At 46.6% G+C, this 11,473-nt stretch overlaps 1 pseudogene; it reads left to right on the forward strand.

The window, feature by feature from the left end:
• The first annotated feature begins 5,708 nt into the window (after positions 1 to 5,708).
• Positions 5,709 to 9,996, forward strand: LOC147677627 (multidrug and toxin extrusion protein 2-like; annotated as a pseudogene).
• The last annotated feature ends 1,477 nt before the right edge of the window (positions 9,997 to 11,473 follow it).

The raw sequence follows: 11,473 nt of genomic DNA on the forward strand, positions 1-11,473 counted from the left end.
GGTGGTTCTGAGTGAGACGAAGGTGAGTGGGGAGTGAGTTCCAGGTTTTAGCTGCGAGGTAGGAGAAGGATCTACCTCCCATGGTGGTTTTATTGATGCGAGGTACGGTAGCAAGGGCTTGGTTGGAAGATCGTAGCTGGCGAGAGAGGGTGTAGAAGGATAGTCGTGTATTGAGGCATTCGGGTCAAAGTTCATAAAGTGCTTTGTGTGCGTGGGTTAGGAGGCGGAAAGTAATCCTCTTATTGACGGGGAGCCAGTGGAGGTTTTTCAGGTGACTAGAGATGTGGTCTTTACGCGGGATGTCTAGGATGAGTCTGGCTGATGCGTTCTGGATGCGTTGGAGTTTTTTCTGGAGTTTTGCAGTGATACCGGTGTATAGGGTGTTTCCGTAGTCCAGGCGGCTTGTAACCAGTGCATGGGTGACTGTTTTTCTGGTTTCGGTGGGGATCCAGCGAAATGCTTTTTTGAGCATGAGAAGAATGTTGAAGCATGATGATGAAACGGCGTTGACTTGTCTGTTCATAGAGAGTGAGGAGTCCAGGATGACGCCCAGGTTCCGTGCGTGGTCCGTCGGGATGGGTGCTTTTCCAAGGGCCTCTGGCCACCACGAGTCATCCCAAGCGGAGGGGGAGGTACCTAAGATAAGGACTTCTGTTTTGTCTGAGTTCAATTTCAGACGGCTGTGCTTCATCCACTCGGCTACTTCTTTCATTCCTTCATGTAGGTTGGTTTTGGCGGTGTTAGGGTCTTTGGTGAGTGATAGGATCAGTTGAGTGTCATCCGCGTAGGAGATGATGTTGAGGTTGTGTTGGCGTGCGATGGCCGCGAGGGGGCTCATGTATACGTTGAAGAGGGTGGAGCTGAGTGAGGACCCTTGGGGTACGCCGCAGATGACTTCAGTGGCCTCTGAGTTGAATGGTGGGAGGCGGACTCTCTGGGTTCTTCCGGTGAGGAACGAGGTGATCCATTCCAGTGCTTTTCCTTGGATTCCGATGTTTCTGAGGCGTTGTAGAAGGGTGCTGTGGCAGACTGTGTCGAAGGCTGCGGAGAGGTCGAGGAGGATGAGGGCGACTGTATCTCCATTGTCCAGTAGAGTTCGAATGTCGTCTGTTGCTGCGATGAGTGCGGTCTCAGTGCTGTGTTTGGCTCGGAAGCCGGACTGTGAGGAGTCGAGGGATTTGTTGCTTTCGAGGAAGGCGGCGAGCTGGTTGTTGACGGCTTTCTCGATGACTTTGGCCGGGAATGGAAGGAGCGAGATGGGGCGGTAGTTTTTGAGTTCGGTGGGGTCCGCTGTGGGTTTTTTCAGAAGGGCGCTAAGTTCTGCGTGTTTCCAGCTTTCTGGGAAGGTGGCGGAGTTGAGGGAGCAGTTGATGACGTCTCGGAGGTGAGGTGCTATGATGGAGTCTGCTTTATTGAAGATGTGGTGAGGGCAGGGGTCCGTGGGGGATCCTGAGTGGATGGAGTTCATCAGGTGGATGGTGTCCTCAGTGGAGATTGGGTTCCAGTCATTCAGGATGTTCAAGGGGGGTGAAGGTCCTGCAGAAGGTTGGGTGGGTTGGTCTCCGGTTTGGTTGTCGAAGCTGTTGTGGATGTCTGCAATTTTGTTGTGGAAGAACGAAGCTAGGGAGTCGCAGAGGGCTTGAGAGGGGGTGATATCATTGGAGTTGGCTGAGGGGTTGGTAAATTCTTTGACGATGTTGAATAATTCCTTGCTGTTGTGGGCGTTGTTGTCTAGTCGGTCTTCGAATGCGGCTCTCTTGGCAGATCGGATTAGTTGGTGGTGTATGCGGGTAGTGTTTTGAAGGCGTCCCTGGTGCTGGTGTTTGGGTCTTTTTTCCAGGTCTTCTCGAGGGAGCGACAGAGTTTCTTTGATTTCTTAAGATCATCGTTGAACCAGGAGGCGTTTTTGCTGCCTAGTTTGAATTGACGTTTTTTCATCGGTGCTAGGATGTCGGCGCTGTTGGATAGCCAATGGGTGAGGTTAATGGCTGCTTGGTCGGGGTTAGAGGAGTGGGCAGGGGGGTTTTGAAGAAGCGATGAGGAGATCTGGTCGATGGTGATTTTGTTCCAGTTTCTTCGCAGAGTGGGTTGAGGATGGTTGTGAGTTGTGGTTTTATTGTAGATAAAGTGTACGCAGCTGTGGTTTGTCCAATGAAGAGCTGTGGTGTGACTGAATGAGACATGTTTGCTGGAGGTGAAGATAGGGTCGAGTGTGTGACCTGCGATGTGGGTGGGCGTAGTGACAAGTTGTTTGAGTCCGAGGTTGGCGAGATTGTCCAGAAGGGAGGTGGCGTTGCTGTCATTGCTCTTTTCCAGGTGAAAGTTGCACCCTGTCCAATCACGAGACGCGTTTGAGCGCGTCACGTGACCGCGCATCCAATAGCAGCGCTGCTTTCAATCGGCCCTCCGCTTGCCTGCAGCTGGTTACTTCGACACCTTTCGAACCTTTCCTAGTCCTGTAACGAGGGAACGCAAAGTTCCTTATGCGTCTACACCTATCCGAAGACGCTAACAAACGCCCCACGTGACCACGTACCCAATGAGTGTGAGGCTTATCTACAGTCCCTCGCCAGTTGTCGGTACCTCCCCAGACAGCCAGGACGCCGGCCAGGAGTACCGACGGTTAGGTAAGAGGAGCCCTCGCACTCTGCCGCTTTTTCAAGCATTTCCACCATGGGTATTTACTCGAATGGAGGTTCTTACCAGAGGATGACACCACCCTTGTTGGTTAATAGGACCATGTATTTTCGGCTATTGGTTGTGAGAGGAGTCTTGTTCTGTCATGTGCATTTTATGTTTTAACGTGTGTCTTACATGTTTTCTAGAGCGGTGCTTCATTTTCCCCTGAGCTTCTGCCAGGTGGGGTGAGGCCAGCCTGCCTTACAGATTTAGGTAAGAGCTCACTAACATTTGGCATTTTGAAATCTCCTTCCAAATGTATTCAAACTGCGTTTGCACTCAGTTAGTGCTTTTTCTAAACAACACTTTATGTGTTTAAGTTTAAATCATAATTGATGGTTCTACTGTTTGGCCCTTTCACTATTGAGAGCTATACCTCCTCATTTTCTTTCTACAGTGGCTAGCACAGACTGTAAGGACACCCGGAGCATTCAGGTGACCGTGTGCACTTGTTTATGTTTCTTTGGTGTCACCTTTTGTTTTTCACCTGGTGTAGTAGCATTTGTTTTATTTCTGGTCCTGATGAAAGCAAGGACACAATAGTCCGCTAATTGCTGAAACTAGTCGACCATATTGACCTGAGGCTGTCTACATAAACAGACAGTTTGCGGTTGCACTGTTTTTAACATTGGTATGTTAAGCACACCTGGAATAAATCTCTGTCTAGTGCTTTTTCTAAACCAATTTTAAACACACTTTTTCTTGGTTTTTTCCTTTTCACACTTTTTCTGCACTGCACACCCCAGTCCCACTTTCTCTGCCACTCACCTACATCGAGTGGTATTCCACACTGTCGTCTCTTACACTCACTGAGGATACCCCCTACCACCGGGTTGACCTCCGAGTAGAGCACTAATAACCTATGACGGGTGGTACGGATAAAATCCCAAATGATGAAGGGCGGATCCGAATGGTGACTGATGGGTATTTTTCCTCATCCTTGGAGAGCTCTCTGTGACACAACCTGTTAGTGAGTGTGGGTTCTTGGTTGGTTCTCTTTACTGATGGGCACTTTGATCTGAGACCCTCTGGTACCTTTGTTGTTTATCAGTTCTTTTGGGGATAGTACCCAGAGCCTGGTCTTTAAACTTCCCCTAGGTCCTCCTCCACCGTAATGTTCTGTTGAAAGTTGAGGTCTCCCAGTAGAATGTATTCCTCGGAGGGGAGGGCGTGTGGGGTGATAAAGTCAGTGATGACGTCGCTGAATTGTGCACGGGGTCCTGGAGGTCGGTAGAGGAGTGTGCCTCTGATTGTGGTCTTGGGGTCGGTGTGGATCTGGAAGTGAAGGTGTTCGGCGCTAGCAAGGTTGACGTCTGAGCTGGTTGAGATGCGGATGGAGTTCTTATGGACGATAGCGATGCCTCCTCCATGTACCACACAAAAGCAAGAATAAAAAAGAAATAAGGAATGAACCAACATGCGTGGCTCCAGTAGGTGATTATATCCCCCAGAGCATGTCTCAGCCTCCCTCTCTTGAGGTTATGGGTAATCCAGGCGTGAGGGAAAAGATCGAAGTAGTGCACACTCTCAGAGATGTGTCTCTCCGTGACCCCTCTCTTCCTCCCCTATTGTGGTTATTCTAGAACTGACCCTTAGGTTCCCTCCCCCGCCCAAGTCACCTACTGCAACTGCCACAACTCTCCTGAGTTGCGGCAGCGTGAAGGCAATCCCCGGGGGCGTCCACCAATCCTCGCACCAGTCGTCGGGGTTGTCATCTTCGCCGGCGTCTTCGTCCTCTCTCCTAGTGTCAGCTGGACTCTCCTCTTCCGTCGGCTTGGCGTCTTCGCTCTCCATCGCAGCTTGGCTCTCCAAATACTCAGCGACTTCCAGGTTTCCTGTCTCGGCTTCCTGGTATTCTCTCCTCTTAAATCCTTAAGGCCCCTCCTCTTCCGCCCTGGTCGATGTCATCCATTCGCCGTCCTGCCGGGGAGAACGCCCCTCATCCTGTGTGGGGGAGGCATTAGTTACTGTTGACCACTTCCTTTTATTTATTTCTTCTGGAGTAAGATTTGGACAAAGATACGTAAATCCTCAAGAGCTGCCAACAGCACACAAACAATAAACGGTTTCCCTTGGTAACGGATAATTGCTGGACTTGCTCATCCCGAATGCTGATTTGTTTCATATGCTGTTCTCCTGCTCGTTTGTGTATAGCTTTTGGATACGTGTATGGTCTCAAATTAATTACATTTTTGGCACTAACTTCTCTTTTTCATTTACTCATGTGTTTTTGGGAAGCCTTTCTCCTATTTGGAATGACTACTCATCCAATGTCAAAATTATTGATTTACTACTAGGAGTTGCCTTCCAACAAATTATTAAGAATTGGAAAGACTTTTCTAAAATCTCTCATCAGGCTTTGTGGTATGCAGACTGCCACAATCACAGGTTGGATACTTCTTTTGTCTACCCTTTAACTATGGCGAAATATCGTCTGAATCTATGGTCATCTGTTACTTTGTATATTGATATAGGTGCCAAAAGTTCTCGCCTGCCAATGCCATGTCAACAAGAAGTCCTTAAACTGCCATGATCCTCCTGATCATTCCTTTGTTTTATTTTGGTATTAATCGTATACTTTTCTCACCTTATTGCGTTTTATTTCTACCGTATATTATTTTAATTTATGTACTTCTTTAAAGCTTCTTTGTATTGCGATGACCTATGTTTAATTTTATATATTGTATGTTGACACCTTTATTCTTTTAATAAAATTTCTTTTGAACTAAAAGAAGTGGTGTGTGTTTTCAATATAGTAACACAGCAGCAACTCACTAATATTAGTGCAAACAATTTCTGTGACACCCTCTCATTTCTCATTTGTGAGGTCCTGTCTTGATCTAAAAGGAAGTTTTTTATGAATTTTGCATGAAACATAAGCACAATATTTCTCTGCAAAATGTCTCTAAAAGACACAAACATCACCCACAAACTAAGGGTGGGCGGGGAAGCGAAATTGGGAGCATTTCTTAGCGTGCTGCCTTGAAAATGTGCAACTAACAAACTGTCCTGGTAGCGATTTTGCGAAGATGGCGGACTCTGAGAGGAGCAACACAGGGCTGGGAACTGGTCTTGTGTCCTGGAGCCGAGACCTGAGCTGTGGTAAGGGCTGCGGTCCGATGCTCCACCGAGTTTTCCCGCTGGAGCCATGGGCAGAAGTTTGGGAGCTCTGCCGCTTAGCCGGACCTGTGATCCTTTCAACATTCATGGACTTTTTGATAAGTGTAACGAGTTCCATATTTTGTGGACATCTTGGAAAGGTGGAGCTGGACTCTGTGACCCCTGCCTGCCATTATAAATGTTACTGAAATATCAGTTGGTTCAGGACTGTCCTCCGCATGTGACACCCTAATATCCCAGACCTACGGGGGAAAGAATTTGAAACGAGTTGGGAGATGCTGCAGAGGGGAATCCTTATTCTGATGCTGTTCTGCTTCCCCTGCTGGGCCTCCTTTATTAACACTTAGCAAACATTACAACTCCTTAACCAGGATCCAGATGTGACCAGATTAACGCCACTGTATGTTATGATATTCATCCCTACACTTCCTGCAGTGTTCCTCTTTCAGCTGCAGACCTGATATTTACAGAATCAGGGAGGTGATTTGGCCTCAGGTTATAACTGGCGGTGTTGTAAATGTCCTTACCATCGTTGTCAATGCCATAATTCTGTATGCGGTGGGCCTTGGAGTGGCAGGCTCTGCATGGGCGAACACCTGCTTATCTGTCATGGTTTTCCTTTTCATTTGGTGCAGAAAAATATATGTGGAAACCTGGGGAGAGTGGTCGACAAATTGTTTTTAAGAATGGGATTCCTTTGTAAGACAGGGTATTCCAAGCATGCTCATGGCTTGCATTGAGTGATGGACTATCGAAATTGGAGGCTTTCTAGCAGGTCTTATCAGTATCTCTGAGCTCGGAGCACAAGGCATAATGCTGGAACTGGCCATAGCAGCTTGCATGGTGCCTGTTGGCTTTAGTATGACTGGATGTGTTACGGTAGGAAACGCTCTTGGAGCTGGTAATATTCAGCAGGCGAAAAATCAGCCAGTATAGCTTTGCTGTGCACATTGTTTTGGGCCCTTATGAGTGGAGTTTTGATTACATCCTCCCAAGACGTGGTGGCATATATATTTACCGGAGACAAAGATATTGTCAGACTGGTCTCACAGCTTATGCTAATATTTGCTCCCTTCCATTTGTTCGAAGCAACTGCTGCCACAGCCAGTGGAAAAATGAGATGATCAGGGAAACAGAAAATTGGTGCACTATTAAATGCTGTTGTATATTATCTTGTTGGATTCCCTATTTGCATCTCTCTCATGTTTGCAGCCAAACTTGTAGCTATAGGCCTGCGGTTAGGAATTCTCATTTGTTTTTCACTGCAAGCAGTTTCCTTTCTAATATTTGTATTCAAGATCAACTGGGCCATGGTTGCAGAGGAGGCTCAAGTTCAAGCTGGGTGGAAATGGTGCATGTAGGAGAGTAGGGTCTGCTTTCCTATGGTCACCCCACTTTTTTCTTTTTGCTTCACTGGTTTTCGACTTAATGTGGCTGTGGGCCTGCTAATCAGACCCACAGCCCCGCTGTTCTCGCTCTAAAATCACAATCATGTACTTTAGGTACATCACCAATTGGGATTGGGTCACCTTGTGAGCTCTTGTACAGAGTACTATAGGTACCCAGGGCATAGGTGCATCCAAGGCCTACCACGGGCTGCAGCATATCTTTTGCCACCCCTGGCTGGCCATCCAAACTGACACAACTCGCTGATCACTCAGCTGGGGCAAGGTGGTGTAATAAGCCCTAGCTTAGATATAGTATACCTATGTCTAAACCTATATCTGGACACATATGCACCTATAAGTCACTCCTATGAAGGCCTTAACAATCCTGGAGGCAGAGTGCTTGGTTTTATGTGAGATGGTGCTCTAGCATGAGCTGAGCATGTCTGCAGCTTTCGGAACCATGTCCTTATAGCTGTTCTAGGATATTGCCATACCATATACTTTTAAGTGCATTATAATCCTCGCGGTTACTTGTTAACTATGGTTTGGCTTTATCAAAACATGTCGTGTAAGGTGTCATACGCTTTGGAATACTACCCCCTCACCAGTCCTGGCGACAGGGGTAGCATTCCACCCTTCTAGAGGGAGAAGACATGTTACTTTCCTTAAACGCGGTTAAATCAACCAGAGCCTCAGCATCACAAAATGGATGCTCCTGCCACAGACACAAGTCTGGCCTCCTGCTGCTGACCGAAACTCCGGCAGGGGAGGCCTGGACAAAAGGTTTCCTGTCACAGGGAGGTGCTATCACCACCCCAGACAGGAGATAGTGGATTGAGGCAGGGAGGGCTGAATGAGACTAGACATTGCCTGGGGCACACAAGGTGTCCCATGCATACTCCAGTTCAAACCGGTGCTGGGGCACTCCAGCCCCAGCTCTGGCGCAAAACTGGACAAAGGGAAAGGGGTGTAACCACCCCCTTCCTGGGTCCCACCCATAGGAGGGACCTAGCAGGTGATCCAGCCCCTTGATTTGGAATAAAGGTAGGAGCTGTGCCCTTAGTCTTTAGATCATCCTGACTGAAACTTTGAAACATAACTCTTGACCCTTCGACATCCTACTCGACGTAGAAGACTGAAGAATCTCCCTTGTGGTCAAGGAGTGGCCACCCTGTGCAAGCAGGCACCATCAGCGCTCAAAGGTTTTCTTTGTTGTTGCTCCCGCCGGAGCTCGAACAACAGAGACTGACAAGAACCAGACTTCCAGACATCCGCCAGCCCGATCCACAGTCCCAGCAAAGCTGAGACCCGTGGAGGCGACGTGAGTCGTGGTACCGGCCATCTTGGAAAGCCAGCAAAGTGCTTCCTGTGCAGCTCCTGAGGCACCCTCGAAGCTGTGCATTGGGGATTGAGAAGCCCTGGCCCGAGCAGCTTTTGCACCAAAGATCACCTCTGCACACTCACCGAGTGCTGCGTGGGGCATTTTTGCATTTTCCTGCTCGATGCTTCTGTCCGGTCACTTGTCCGTTGGCTAGTGGCCTCTGCGACGACGAACCTATGAATTTTCACTGCTGGTCTGGTTGCTCCAGACTGGCCCTTGCTCCCCTGAAAAGGAGCAGCCCATCAGACCTTGCTGGTCTGATCCAGAAGCCATCTCCGATTCCTGCGTGGGCTTAATTTGCCAAGGCCTGTTGACTCTGATTCGAGAACCGACACCGCTGACAGCGAGAGCCTTCGTGGGACAGCCTGTGTCCACCTCCTGGTTGTCGTCGATCCTTCCTGGTCCACGTGGCAGCGGAGACAAACTTCACGACAACACCTGATCGCAACCCGACATCGCCTGGTTCCTTCCTGGTTGACACCTATGCACCCACTTCCTGTGGGTGAGGTAACGAGGGTACTCCAGTGCTCCTGTAGAGATTTACATCCCTAGTGTCCTAGTTTTAAGTGGTTAAGTTCTAGTCCAGTCGGAAGACTTTCAAAACTGTAACTTTGTAACTTTTACGCACCATTGATTTCTATTGGTGCACGCGTGTGCCTATAGACACTGCACCCGCATCCTGTGGGCCTCCTACGTCTTAACTGCTGTTAGTCCAGTGTAGCCCCAGCGATTATCAAGGCCCTAGGCCTTACCATTGTTCATGAGGTGGTTCTTATACCACTATTTTAGTATATGGTTTTAGGGGCCACCCGGGCCTATCCATATTTGTGCAACTTTTGTATGTTATATGAAGTTCTTTCTTTAACGCTTGTGCTTCTGTCCTCATAAAGAGTACAGGGGATTATTCTAGTAATAAATACATATATTTTATAATATATAACTTGTGTGGTGTCCTTTCATTTGGTATTAAAGGGATTGCACATGGTAAAACAGCTGGCTTCACATGCCCTCTTGAGTTTAGCCTAAGACTGCTTTTGTCCATGCTACCACTAGGATAGCTGGTCTATAAGGTTGACTTACAACCAATCACCATAAGGGTCGTTTGGACTGGTGCAAGGTGCTCACTAGAATAGTGACCTTCATATACCAGGCCAACTTCTCACAGTGCAGGAGGATATAAATGCAAACACTTCTAGCCCTACAGCAACTATTTCCAGTGTGCAAGTTGATGATGAGACTTTCCTGAATGATAGCCACACTGATGACCAGCGCATTGTAGAAGAAGGCACTCCTTGTGCTGTGAGAACAGTTGGGGAAGTGTTATCTGTACAAGCCCTCCTTCTTCGTAGAAGTGTTGCTCTGGTTGCTGCTATTTTAGAGTTGCTTGTAGAGCTGCTGGTGAGACTTACTTTAACTGGCAATGGCTAGATGACAGTGATTTGATTCAAACTAACAAGGAGAAGCTGGATGAAAACCAGACCCAAGTTCAAATCGAACCCCATTGAAAAGATGAAACTGCAGAAAGAGGATTGTGAGCCTTCTTGATGTTCCTTGGAACTTCTATGGGCAGGTTGATAAAATGTGCTATGGATTGTTCGCATGATTTTTAACGTATCATATTTTGAGGAGTGCAGCCAAATGAATGTGTCCATTCAATCCTTTTTTTAAAAAAGTTTTTTATTAGCAGCACAGGAAAAATATAAACAAAAACAAACATGTCGAGAAAAGAAGAAATAAAGAAACCAAAAAATACACAGAATAGACATTACATCAAAGATAAATTCTAATTGGATTCCATCAAGCAAAAAGCAAGTATCGTGTCAGGCATACAACATAAATCACAGTAAATCTACTAGATAAATTTCAGTTAGTAAGTAGCTTTTTCCTAATGAAGGACCCCCAAATCTTACCAAATTACATAAGGATTTAGTACCCTTGAGCCTGGCCAGACCAAGTTCCATACCGTAAATTTCATTAAGCAAAGACCACCATTCCATAATATGTGGAGAATTAGGAGAAATCCAGGCAGGGGCAATTATAAGTTTGGTGCATGATAACATAATACTAATTAAAGCTCTTTGAGGAGTGTTAGTAACATTAACGTCAAGCAAAACTAGAGCTGGATTTAAGGAAAATATGCTCCCTAGCTTCAGTTTCATTATCCTCTCAAGAGACGTCCAGAATTCTAATATCATAGGACAAGTATACAGCATATGTACCAGATCTGCTGCAACTAGCGCACACTTGGGGCATTTAGATCGATCACTGTATGTACTGTCCGAAGCCCATTTAGATATTCTTTCTGGGGTGTGGTAAAGTATGCAAGTTATTTTAAATTGCTGCAGTCTTATACTTGATGAGAGAACAGCTTTGTTAATATTACATAAGGATGTGTTAATCACAGCCGGAGTAATATTACTCCCCAACCTCCTACTCCATTTCTCCGCTAATGTGCTGCAGTCAGTATTTCTATAAGTGTTGAAACATTTATAGCAGCAACTAATTCCCTTCAATCCTATGCTCTTGTGCATCATTGAACTGAAAAGTTCACATTGGTGGTGAGGAGCCGGTATAAGACTTAATCAAGAAGCGTATTGAAGTGGGAAACTTAAGTATAAAACTCAAACCTTATTGGGGCGATAAAGATCTTGATAAGAAGGTATTATGTAACATAGTATCTTGAGCAAAATCAAGCTCTCTAGTTGGCACTTTCTGCATTTTAAATTAGTACAGAAATCTACTTGTTATTTTTGGTTTGTATGCTACAGGTCAAGCACCATATCATTCTATATGTTCTCTGAACTGGGTATGGTCTTATAGGAAAACAGAATTAGGTATTGACGGGCATACTAGTCAGTGGTGTATTAAGTTGAGTATGCTGCAACTTTAACATCTTGTTATATCA

This window comes from Lissotriton vulgaris, chromosome 12 (assembly GCF_964263255.1).
Source record: "Lissotriton vulgaris chromosome 12, aLisVul1.2, whole genome shotgun sequence".
Classification (NCBI taxonomy): domain Eukaryota; kingdom Metazoa; phylum Chordata; class Amphibia; order Caudata; family Salamandridae; genus Lissotriton; species Lissotriton vulgaris.